The sequence below is a fragment of the Myodes glareolus genome, chromosome 22 (assembly GCF_982192425.1).
Source record: "Myodes glareolus chromosome 22, mMyoGla1.1, whole genome shotgun sequence".
Taxonomy (NCBI): domain Eukaryota; kingdom Metazoa; phylum Chordata; class Mammalia; order Rodentia; family Cricetidae; genus Myodes; species Myodes glareolus.
The window spans coordinates 13497314-13507647 of NC_142047.1; the positions used below are offsets into that span (position 1 = coordinate 13497314).

Below are 10334 nucleotides of genomic sequence, written 5' to 3' on the forward strand. Positions count from 1 at the left end.
ACGGACGCTGCCGCCGCGGCTCCAATTTATATGCACCCACCTCTCACACCAACCTGACCAGGCCGCTGAGCCCGCCCCTCGGCCCTTTTGACTGGTTCAGACCCATAGCTGTCCCTTCTCATTGCGTCCTAGTCAGCTCAGCAAGTTAGGCTGTAGCTCGGAACGCTGGGATCCCAGATGGCCGATTTCTATTGGTCGCACCCTGGGCCAATGAGGGTCGACCACGCGTTGTGGGGGACGCCCCCTGGTGGGGTGGGGGCCCCGAGCCCGCTCGGGTCCGGTCACGTGACCGGGCCTCGGCCCAACCCCGCCCTTGCGGGTGCGAGTCCCAGGCTTTCCTTCGAATCGTTTAAAGAATCCGCGCGAGTGAGCCCAGGTGTTAACCGGGCTTGACTTCGACCATTTTCCATCCTCTCTGCACAGAGGAACGAAGGAAGGCTTCTTCGTCAATTTCTATCCGTCCTGCACTTAGGGAACGCCCACCCGATGGAGCGCTTTTCCTGTTCAGGATAAGGGCAAGTGCCAGTATCCTGGGGTTTCGCTGCATTCTAGTGTCACAGCTGCTCACGCCAGTAGAGCAAATGCCTCCTTCTGCCCCATAGTGCCCTAGCAGCCTGTCAGACTACTGTGTGACATGATGCAAATCGCTTTGCCTCTCTGAAATAACAGAGGCCAGGATGGGTGACCCTGAGTTATCTGGCAGAAATTCTTTTAAACCTTTTAGGGCTATCCACGGTTTGAGGGCAGGAAACAGAGGTCTCAGAGGGGTGTGGCCGTCAGCGTGTTTCTTCGGGTGAGAGGTACGGTTATTATCTTTTTTTTACCCAGAGCTGGGAAATGAAAGGGGTCACTTCTTTGTGGTCTCCCACAAACGACTGGGCTTTTGCAATTAAACGGCTATAGGCAGAGGGGAAGGAGTGTCGTTTGAGGAGGGAAAAAAGAACACAGATGGCTATGGTGATAGAATCCTAGGCCGATAAGCAGGACCCTTGGATCTTGAGTCCTGACTCAAGTCATGTGGCTGTGGCCAGCACCCTGCCTGCTGCTAGGTGGTGGGGGATGGGAGGTGTTTCCAAACTGAGGAAATGGAAACACTGGGACAGACTTCGGGCTGGACCCAGGAAATCCTTACAAAAATGAAGTGCTTCCTCCTCAGTTAGAGGAATTCAGCGGTGAATGACACTTGAGGTCAAGAAGTTGGAGCTCCACCCCCAGGCACTGCACAGAACTGAGTATTGTTGGTCTAGTCCCTCTGGAGGATATCCAAGTTCAGAGTGATCTTGACAGACCTGTGATTGGCTCTCCTTCCTGTCCTGTGCCACTGACACATATGCTTAATGCTCCTGCTTTATGGTTAATGCATTGTTGCTTGGAATGGAACCCAGGGACTTGTGCATGCCCTCTAGGGGTTGAGATACATCCTTAATGCTGCAAGTTTTGATAGTCACGCTGTGTAGCCCATATTACCCTCAAGTGCACATATATAATTCCAGCACTTAGGAGGCTGACCAAGCAGAAGGGAGCCTGGCTCCAGACTAGCCAGAGTTACAAAATCAAAAACAGAAGGCGGACAGCATCTGAGGAACACCACCTGAGGTCAACCTGTGGCCTCTACATGCATGCACACATACAGAAAATAAGTTAAGTGGGGCTGTGAGTGTATCTCAATCGGTAGAGTGCTTAGTTACCATACGTGACACCCTGGGGTTCATCCTCAGCACCAAATAAACCGGATGGAGTGGTGTATGCCTATTGTCCTAGCACTCAAGAGGTTGAAGGATCAAAACTTTAAGGCCATTCTCAGCTGCATAGTGAGTTGGAGGTCAGTAGGGGTCACAGAAGACCTGGTGCCTCAACACAGTAAAATCAGGGACTGGATAGATAGTTTAGGAGCACTTGCTGCTTTCCAGAGGCCCCCAAGTTCAGTTCTCAGCAACCATGTCAGATGGCGCACAACCTCAGCTCCAGTGAATCCAAGGCCTCTGGCCTCTGTAGACATACACACACCCAGGAAAAACGTATTTCAGAAGACAGAGGCAGGAAGATCTCTATGAGTTTAAGGTCATGAGCCAGGGTTACATAGTGAAATAAACAAGAAAATATTTTAAAAGAAGTAAAACAAGAACCAGGGATATGGCGTAGTGCTAACCAGAAAAGCTTAAGAAAGCACGTTCAATCCCAGAAACCACATCAGAAACTGGATATGGGGGCTTGAGAGATGACTTAGTGGTTAAGAGCACTGGCTGCTCTTCCAGATGAGTCCAGTTCCATTCCCAGAACCAACATGAAGGCTCACAACCATCCGTACCTCCAATTTCAGGGGATTTGAAGCCCTCTCCTGTGGGCACCAAGCTCACAACCATCCGTATCTCCAGTTCCAGGGGATTTGAAGCTCTGTCCTGTGGGCACTAAACATGCAAATGGTACAGAGACACACATGCAGGCAAAGCACCTCTACAAATAAAATGAAATTAAAGTTCTTAAAAAGTCAAATGTGGCAATGCACATCTGTAAACCCAGCTCTACTACAGCAGGATGGGAGGTAGAAACAGAAGAACCACCCAGCAGTAAAAAAGAACAAGAGAGACTGGGTTGGAGAGATGACTCAGAGGTTAAGAGCGCTGGCTGCTTTCTTAGAGGTCCTGAGTTCAATTCCCTGCAGTCAAGTGGTGGCTCACAACCATCAATAATGAGATCTGGTCCCTTCTGCAGGCATACATGTAGGCAGAACACTGTATACAAAATAAATAAAGAAATTTTTAAAAAATGAAGAAGAGAGAGCCTGCGTCAGGTATAGTAGAAGGCAAGAACGGAGTCCTTAAAGTTGTCCTGTGACTGCAACACATGTGCTGTGGTACACAGAAACTATACTAACATTTTTTTTTAATTAAGAAAAATCAGGTATGGTAGCAGACCTTTAATCCCAGCACTGGAATGCCAGTGACTTTAGTGGATCTCTGAGAGTTCTGGGCCAGCCTGGTGGTCTACACAGTGAGAGCTAGGTAAGCCAAGGTTACATGGTGAGACCCTGTCACAAAAGAAAGAAATTAACATAAGCCTTAGGGGAAAACAGAAGTTATTTTGAACTGAGGAGAGAGGGGCAGGACTTCGCTGAATGGTTGGAATTGGGGAATACTAGAACTGATATGTAAAAGGCTCAAACAATGTTGATGAACGTTTCGTATGAGCATGGCTCAGAACTGGGGATGTACTACAGTGATAGAGCCCTTGCCTAGAAAGCGTGAGGTTCTGGGTTCCATTCCTACACTAACAAAAAAGTCCAAGGCATGCTCCACACTTAAATTACTGTTACCAGTTGAGTGGTTGTGACCCACACCTTTATTCCCAGCTCTCAGGAGGCAGAGGCAGGCAGATCACTGTGAGTCCCAGGCCACCCTGGCCTACATAGTGAGTTCCAGGACAGTCAGGGCTACAAAGAGAGACCTTTGAGCACAGGGCTGCCTTCCTTGCCAGTAATGTCTTGCAACACCTCTCATCAGGGGCCTCCAAAGGCAGAGTCTCCCCCAAGGAGGACAAGCCCCCCACACCTACTTGGCCATGACCACCCTGGTAATTCAGGCAGCACCTTTCTGCTGGCTGAAGCTGGCCCAGACCATCCGTCAGGTCCAGGCAATGTTCTCCTCCTCCAGGGACAACTACAAAGGCTGGAAGGACCCCATCCACCATAACCTTTCCTCTAACCGGTGCTTCCTAAGGTGCCCCAGGACCCTGCAAAGCCCCAGGCCAAGGACAACTTCTGGGCGGTGGGTGTAAGCCTGATCCCAGCAGAGGCACAGTGCCTTCAGAACACTGCCCTGTGCTGGCAATGGCAGACCCGGGGTGCGTGCAGCGCTTTCGTCAAGGATCTGAGCCCATACTTGCTCCATGGCCAGCCTTACCAGCCTCCCAGTCACCCACCACCATCCAGGGACGGTTTCAGCATCCAGTCCCTGCTAGTGGACCCCGGGAAAGGATCAACATGGCTCCAGCAGCCTGTACTAGCTAGCTGGACAGAGCAGTTCAGCTCAGGCAGGTACCAGATCCAAGGGGAAAGAAGAAATGTGTACTGCACCCCGTAACTCCACTGAGAAGCCTCTGTGGCCTCTCTGCTCCCTTCCTGAGCCCACAAGAATAGAGGGGAAGACTTCCCAAGGGGAAATCATCAGGCCTTCTCCTCTTTCCCCAGAGGAAGCCACCTGGCCAGTCTACTTACTTCAGGTTCCCAAGATCCCATGGGAATGTCCAGCAAGGGGTGCAAAGCTTCCCTGTGGGGACAGCTACCCACTTTTTACTTGCCCATCTACACGCCCAATGTAGTAGTGCTCTTGGCCACACTACTTCCCACCTCTTGTCCCCAGTGCCGTCTTCAACCAGTCCAGCCTACTGGAGTGTAGGTACTGAATCCCAAGGGTCCCCAGATCTGCTCTGTGATCTAGATTCCCTCTTCCAGGGAGTACCACCCAACAAGAGCATCTATGATGTGTGGGCCAGCCACCCTTGGGACCTGGCTGCTCCTGCCCTTGGCTGGCTGCTCTCCTGGTACAGCCTGTAATAGTTCAAGGCAGGCCTTGCTGAAAACTTACAATTTTAATTAGGCTACTCACAATTTTAATTAGGCTACTCCAGAAAGGGTTTTGCCGCTGCTAGACATGGCAGGTCTGGCCAATCATGCCTTCGACTCTCCCATACACAGGGACGGGATCTGGAGAAACGGTGCTCAGCCTAGAGTAGTGCATCTTCTCTTTATCCCACCCTCTTATGCTGTCCATCTAGCCATCCCTCTGTCACCGTGCCTTCTAGGATCCAGGTTGGGGGAGGGCGAGCCAAAAGTGGGTCCAGTCTAAAGTCTTGCCCTGCCGTTCAGCTGCTTGGGTAGGAGGCAGCACCTTTTGGGGAAAGGGTTAGGAAATGAAATCTGGACCTACATGATTTGGGGTAGTGGTGGAAGTAGGGGGCAGATTGACAATAAAGGAATTTATAAGGCAAAATAAATAAACAAACAAACAAATAAATAAATAAAAGAGGGAGAGAGAGATAGAGAGAGAGACACCTTTGCAGTTAAATGCTTAAATGGACTTAAGGCTTGGCTCTCATGGACGGGAGGAGGGGGCGGAGCCAGCAGCCAGAGCCCAGTGGAGAGCCTAGCTGCTTCTTAGCAGTTTAAGGTTTGGTTCATGTGGATAGAAAAGTCTAGAGACACAGAGTAAAGACATGTCCAGATGGAAAAAAAAAACTCTAAAAAAGTTACATTGTGTTTAAAAATGTGCATAGGTGTAAGAAAGAAAAGAAAATGGGCATAGCCAGTCATAGGAAAAAATAGTTTAAAATAATGAAGTCTTTAAAGAGAGTAACGTAATACAAAAGAATAAGCCATGCAAAGATGGGAAACACCAGGGAGTCTAGATCGTGTGTGGTGTTTGCTGACTTTGGATTTTTTGAATGCTGATGAGCAAATGTGAGCTGCTGAGAGACACGGGATTGTGAAAGAGACAGCTGGATCAACCCAGCCTATGCGCATTAGGGATGCCTTTAAAGTGGAATTCAGGAAATGTATTGTGTTGGGAGAGAGGTTATGCTTTTGTTTCCATAGGAAATGCAATGGATTCCTTCAAGGTTAGTAGAGATCAGGTTTGATCAGGGAAGATACCCTGAAAATCCTGATTACAGACAGAAAGAAATAAACCAAGGAAAACTACAAGAAAGGGGATTTATATGCTGATCCCTCTGCATGGAAACAGCTCTGAAACTGGACAACAAATGTTACAACTAGTTTTCCTCGGACATAACCATTGTTTCAATTTTCTCAGGGTCCCCTGGAGATACTGTCACCCCCAGACAACAGGAAGCAGTCTAGAGAACAAAATGCGCACATTCTCAAGTGGTGGGGTGGGTAGTGTTTGTTCATTTGGTGGGTTATGGGTGTTTGTCATAGTTTAGAGGGGATATAAAAATACAGGATAAAAAGATAACTGTTAACCTCAAATATTTTCATTGGTTTGGGTTTTGGTATATAATCTGCCTACATTGATACAAATTTAAAGTTATTTCTGTTATATTGTATGTATGTTTCTACTCTTGTCTGGGATATTGTGCTTATGCAGCTCATTTAAAAATGTAATGTATAATTAAAAAATACAGGTTAGTAGTTACTCATATATAATATCAAACTTGTAGTTATAGTTCAAGACTAGACATATATTTTAGATAGGTGATCTTCAAATACTTCAGAGACCTACAGAATATGGCATTTAATATGTTTAATAACCTAAGGCTTTTCATGACAGTAAAACATGTGAGTTCCTGGCAGCACTAATCTACTTCACAAAAGAATGATAGGCATTCAAGAACCTCCATATGGAGTTTGTTTTCAGTGTGGCAAAGATAGCTATTTGGGCAAGAAACTGCCCTTGCCTCAACTGCTGACAGTACACTGTTCAAACTGGACAAGCAGGATACAGAGGAAAGCAACTGCCAAACTTTGTAAAGACAAGGTAGAACAGTCCTTCTAAATTCCTACTTCATAAAAAAATCTGCCGGATATTCTAGACCTGTAGGCTGAAGATAGATGCCCCAATGTTGTAGAAGAACTGTGGGTGTGACTGTCCAAACAGCCAGATGTCGCTGTCATTTCTGTAGTTTTGGAAATGACTTACCCTGTACTCCCTGTTTACCATGTTAATGTTAAAACCTCTCCTTTTTATTTAGACAAAAAGGGGGAAATGTGGCATAGAATATTTGTTTAACTTTGTAAAAACGTGTTTTTTTTTAAAGATTTATTTTATTATGTATACAACATTCCTTCCATGTATGCTTGCATGCCAGAAGAGGGCACCAGATCTCATTATAGATGGCTGTGAACCACCATGTGGTTGCTGGGAATTGAACTCATGACCTCTGGAAGAGCAGTCAGTGCTCTTAAACTCTGAGCCATCTCTTCAGCTCCATACATGTTATTTTGCTTATGCCACATTTGTTTAACTAGGCAAAGATGTGTTGCTGTTTCACCTGGCCTGCCTAAGGCACCTGATTGATCTAATAAAAAGTTGAATACCTAATATTATAATATTAGTTAATAATAGTCAGTAGCTAGGCTGAGGAGAGATAGGTAGGGCTGGTGAGCAGAGAGAATGAGTAGGAGGAGGAATCTAGGCTGGAGGACAATGAGGAAGAAAGAGAGGAAGATATCTGGGGCAGCCTAGCCAGGCAGCCACCGCGGACAAAGCAGGAAAGTAGAACATACAGAATGAAAGGTAAAAAGCCCTAAGGCAAAATGTAGCTGAAGAGAAACAGGTTAAATAGAGTTATAAGACTAACAAAACAAGCATAAAATAAATCTGAGCTTTCATAATTAAAAGTCTCCATTTTATGATTTGGAGGCTGGTGTTTCAAGAAAGCCTGCTGCAGGGGCTGGAGAGATGGCTCAGTGGTTAAGAGCATTGCCTGCTCTTCCAAAGGTCCTGAGTTCAATTCCCGGCAACCACATGGTAGCTCACAACCATCTGTGATGACGTCTGATGCCCTCTTCTGGCCTGCAGACATTCATACAGACAGAATATTGTATACATAATAAATAAATAAATATAAAAAAAAGAAGAAAGCCTGCTGCAGAGGTGTTGTGGGATAAACTTTTTATACACTTTGAAGATATATCATTGCCAAGGTGCCTTCTGATTGGTTTAGCAAAGAACTGGATGGCCAGTAACTAGGCAGGAGGTGATAGGCCCGACTTCCAGGCAGAGAGAAAAGAAGAGATGAATCTAGGCATAGGGAGGATGCCTGAGGAGACTGAGAAGAAGTAGGACATACAGGAGGAGAAGTAAAAGTCATGGGTCACATGACAGCATGTAGATCAATATAAATGGGTTGATTTATGAGCTAGTAGAAACAAGCCTAAGTTAAGGCCGTGCTTTCACTGCTAATAATAGGTCTCTGTGTCATGATTTGGGGACTGGTGGCTCAAGAAAGCCTGCTACACAGAGGCTTACCATTTTTCCTAGTTTCTTGCTGTCACCAACCTAATTAGATTGATTTTGATATAAGAGCTAACTAGGACTACACCTGGGCCACTGGTCAACAGTGTCGTAATTAATATAGTTTCTGTGTGATTATTCAGGTCTGGTGGCCAGGAAACAAAAACGCAGTCTTTATTTTCATCTTCTGACCTCAGAGAGCATAAGATTCCCAGAAACTGGAGTTACAGACGGTTGTGAGCCACCATGTGAGCGCTGGGAACTGAACCTGGGCCCTCTGACTCTCTCACCCAAAGAGCAATTTTGATTAAAATCAAGATTTCTAACACAATGTAACCGAAGGGACACTAATTTGCTATGCACTGGAGAATAATAGAAAAATGTTAAATTTTTTTTGTTTGCCTTTAATCTCAGAGCTTGGGAGACAGAGGCAGGTGGATCTATGTGAGTTCGAGACCAGCCTGGTCTGCAGAGTGAGTTCCAGGACAGCCAGTCCTACACAGTGAAAATCCTGTCTTGAAAAACAAAAGCAAAAGAAAGACAGAAGAAAGAAAGACAGACCTTGAGGAACCAAGTTATACCTCAGGGTGTGTGGAGGGCCGCAACCACATTCTCCATTGCTTCAAGGGACAAAGGTAGAGATTGACCTCTGTGACCTCAAGGTGTGGTGGTACACGCCTTTAGTCCTGATGCCTGGGAGGCAGAGGCAGATTGACCTCTGTGACCTCAAGGCGTGGTAGTACACGCCTTTGGTCCCAATGCCTGGGAGGCAGAGACAGGCAGATCTCTGTGAGTTCAAGGTGACGTAGCACAGGCCTTTAATCCTAGCGCACGTGCTTGGTAACTCTCTACTGCTGCGTCCCTGCCTACTTCCAAGGCATCATCTGGGATAATGGGCAGCGGACCAATCCAAGAGTGACACGTCAGAAGCAAGGACTGTTTCCTTTATAAGGGCTGGGTTCCCCTCATTCTGGGTCTCCGCTTTGGAAGCTGATGCTCTCCTTCTCAAGACGCATTAAAGCTTTACTGCAGAAGTATCCTAAGTGCCCCGCGTCGTTCTTGCTGGCGAGAAGGTAGCGCGGGACAAGGGTGGAAGGAGTTAATTGAATCCCAAAAGTTGTCCTCTGTCCTCCACTTGTGCTCCATGATCCCTGCCAAAAAGACAAAAGCTAGCAAGCAAGAACTAAGGCTGCAGTGGTAGATGGCTCAACATGGCCATGCATCGCCTGAGACACCTTGGACTCACTGCCTTTGATTATGATTTATTTGGTCACTGGATATTCAGAAACCTATTATTGCTTTTGGCAGTTTTTTTGGAAACCCCACATTGAATCACAGGATGAGACCCATAGTTTTAAAGAAGCATCACTTAGATATTATTGTTTTGATCTCCTGAGAGCACAGGGAAGTGTGGCAGCTGAAGGGTTTATAATTTTTCCCTGTTGGTTGTCATTTTTGCCTCTTTTTTTCTCCTGTGAATTGGAAGATTTAGATAGTTGGTGCGGGAGAATTATCTGTATTCTGTCAATCATATTTTAATAAAACGCTGATTGGCCAGGCAGGCAGTATAGGCAGGAAAGCCAGACAGGAAGTAGGGGTGGAGCAAAGAGACTGGGAGTATTCTGGAAGCAGAAGCTCTCTCTCAGCCATTCCTGCGCAGACCACCAAAGAGGCAACATGTAAGCTGTCACACTGAGAAAGGTACTGAGCCCATGTGGCTGACATAGATAAGGATAATGGGGTAATATATGTTATAAGAGTTAACAAGAAGCCTGACCTAATGGACCAATCAGTTTATAACCTTATGGAGTCCTGTGTGTGATTTTCTTTGTTGCTTGCTGGCTGTTGGGGTACTGGGCTGGACAGAAACCCCAACAAGTCAGCCCTCTTACTACAGATAGTAACTACATTATGAATTTGGGGGAGAACCTTAACAGCTTCAAGTATTCCACGCAGGTCAGCATACTCTGTATCTGTGGCTGTTCCTAAGTGAACCCCCTTCCCTAAGTGAGTATGGTCCCTACCCAGATTTCCTTTGACATTGAAAAAAAAATGTCTTATTTATTCTGTATACCATGTTCTACCTGCATGTTGCCTGCAGGCCAGAAGAGGACACAAAATCTCATTATAGATGGTTATGAGTCACCATGTGGTTGTTGGGAATTGAACTCAGGACCTCTGGAAAAGCAGTCAGTGTTCTTAACCTCTCCAGCCCTTCCTTTGACAGTTTAATAGAGTAGTTATCATCAGCAGAGTTGGGAGTTGTAAAGATCGCTCAGCTGTTAAGTCCTCTTCCAGAGGATTATGGTTCAATTCCCAGAATCCACATGGTGCTTCACAACCATCTATAACTTCAGTTTCGAG

The 10334-nt window shown here is 46.3% G+C and overlaps 1 pseudogene; it reads left to right on the plus strand.

The window, feature by feature from the left end:
• Positions 1 to 3145: 3145 nt before the first annotated feature.
• On the plus strand, positions 3146 to 5454 carry LOC125400617 (forkhead box protein H1 pseudogene; annotated as a pseudogene).
• The last annotated feature ends 4880 nt before the right edge of the window (positions 5455 to 10334 follow it).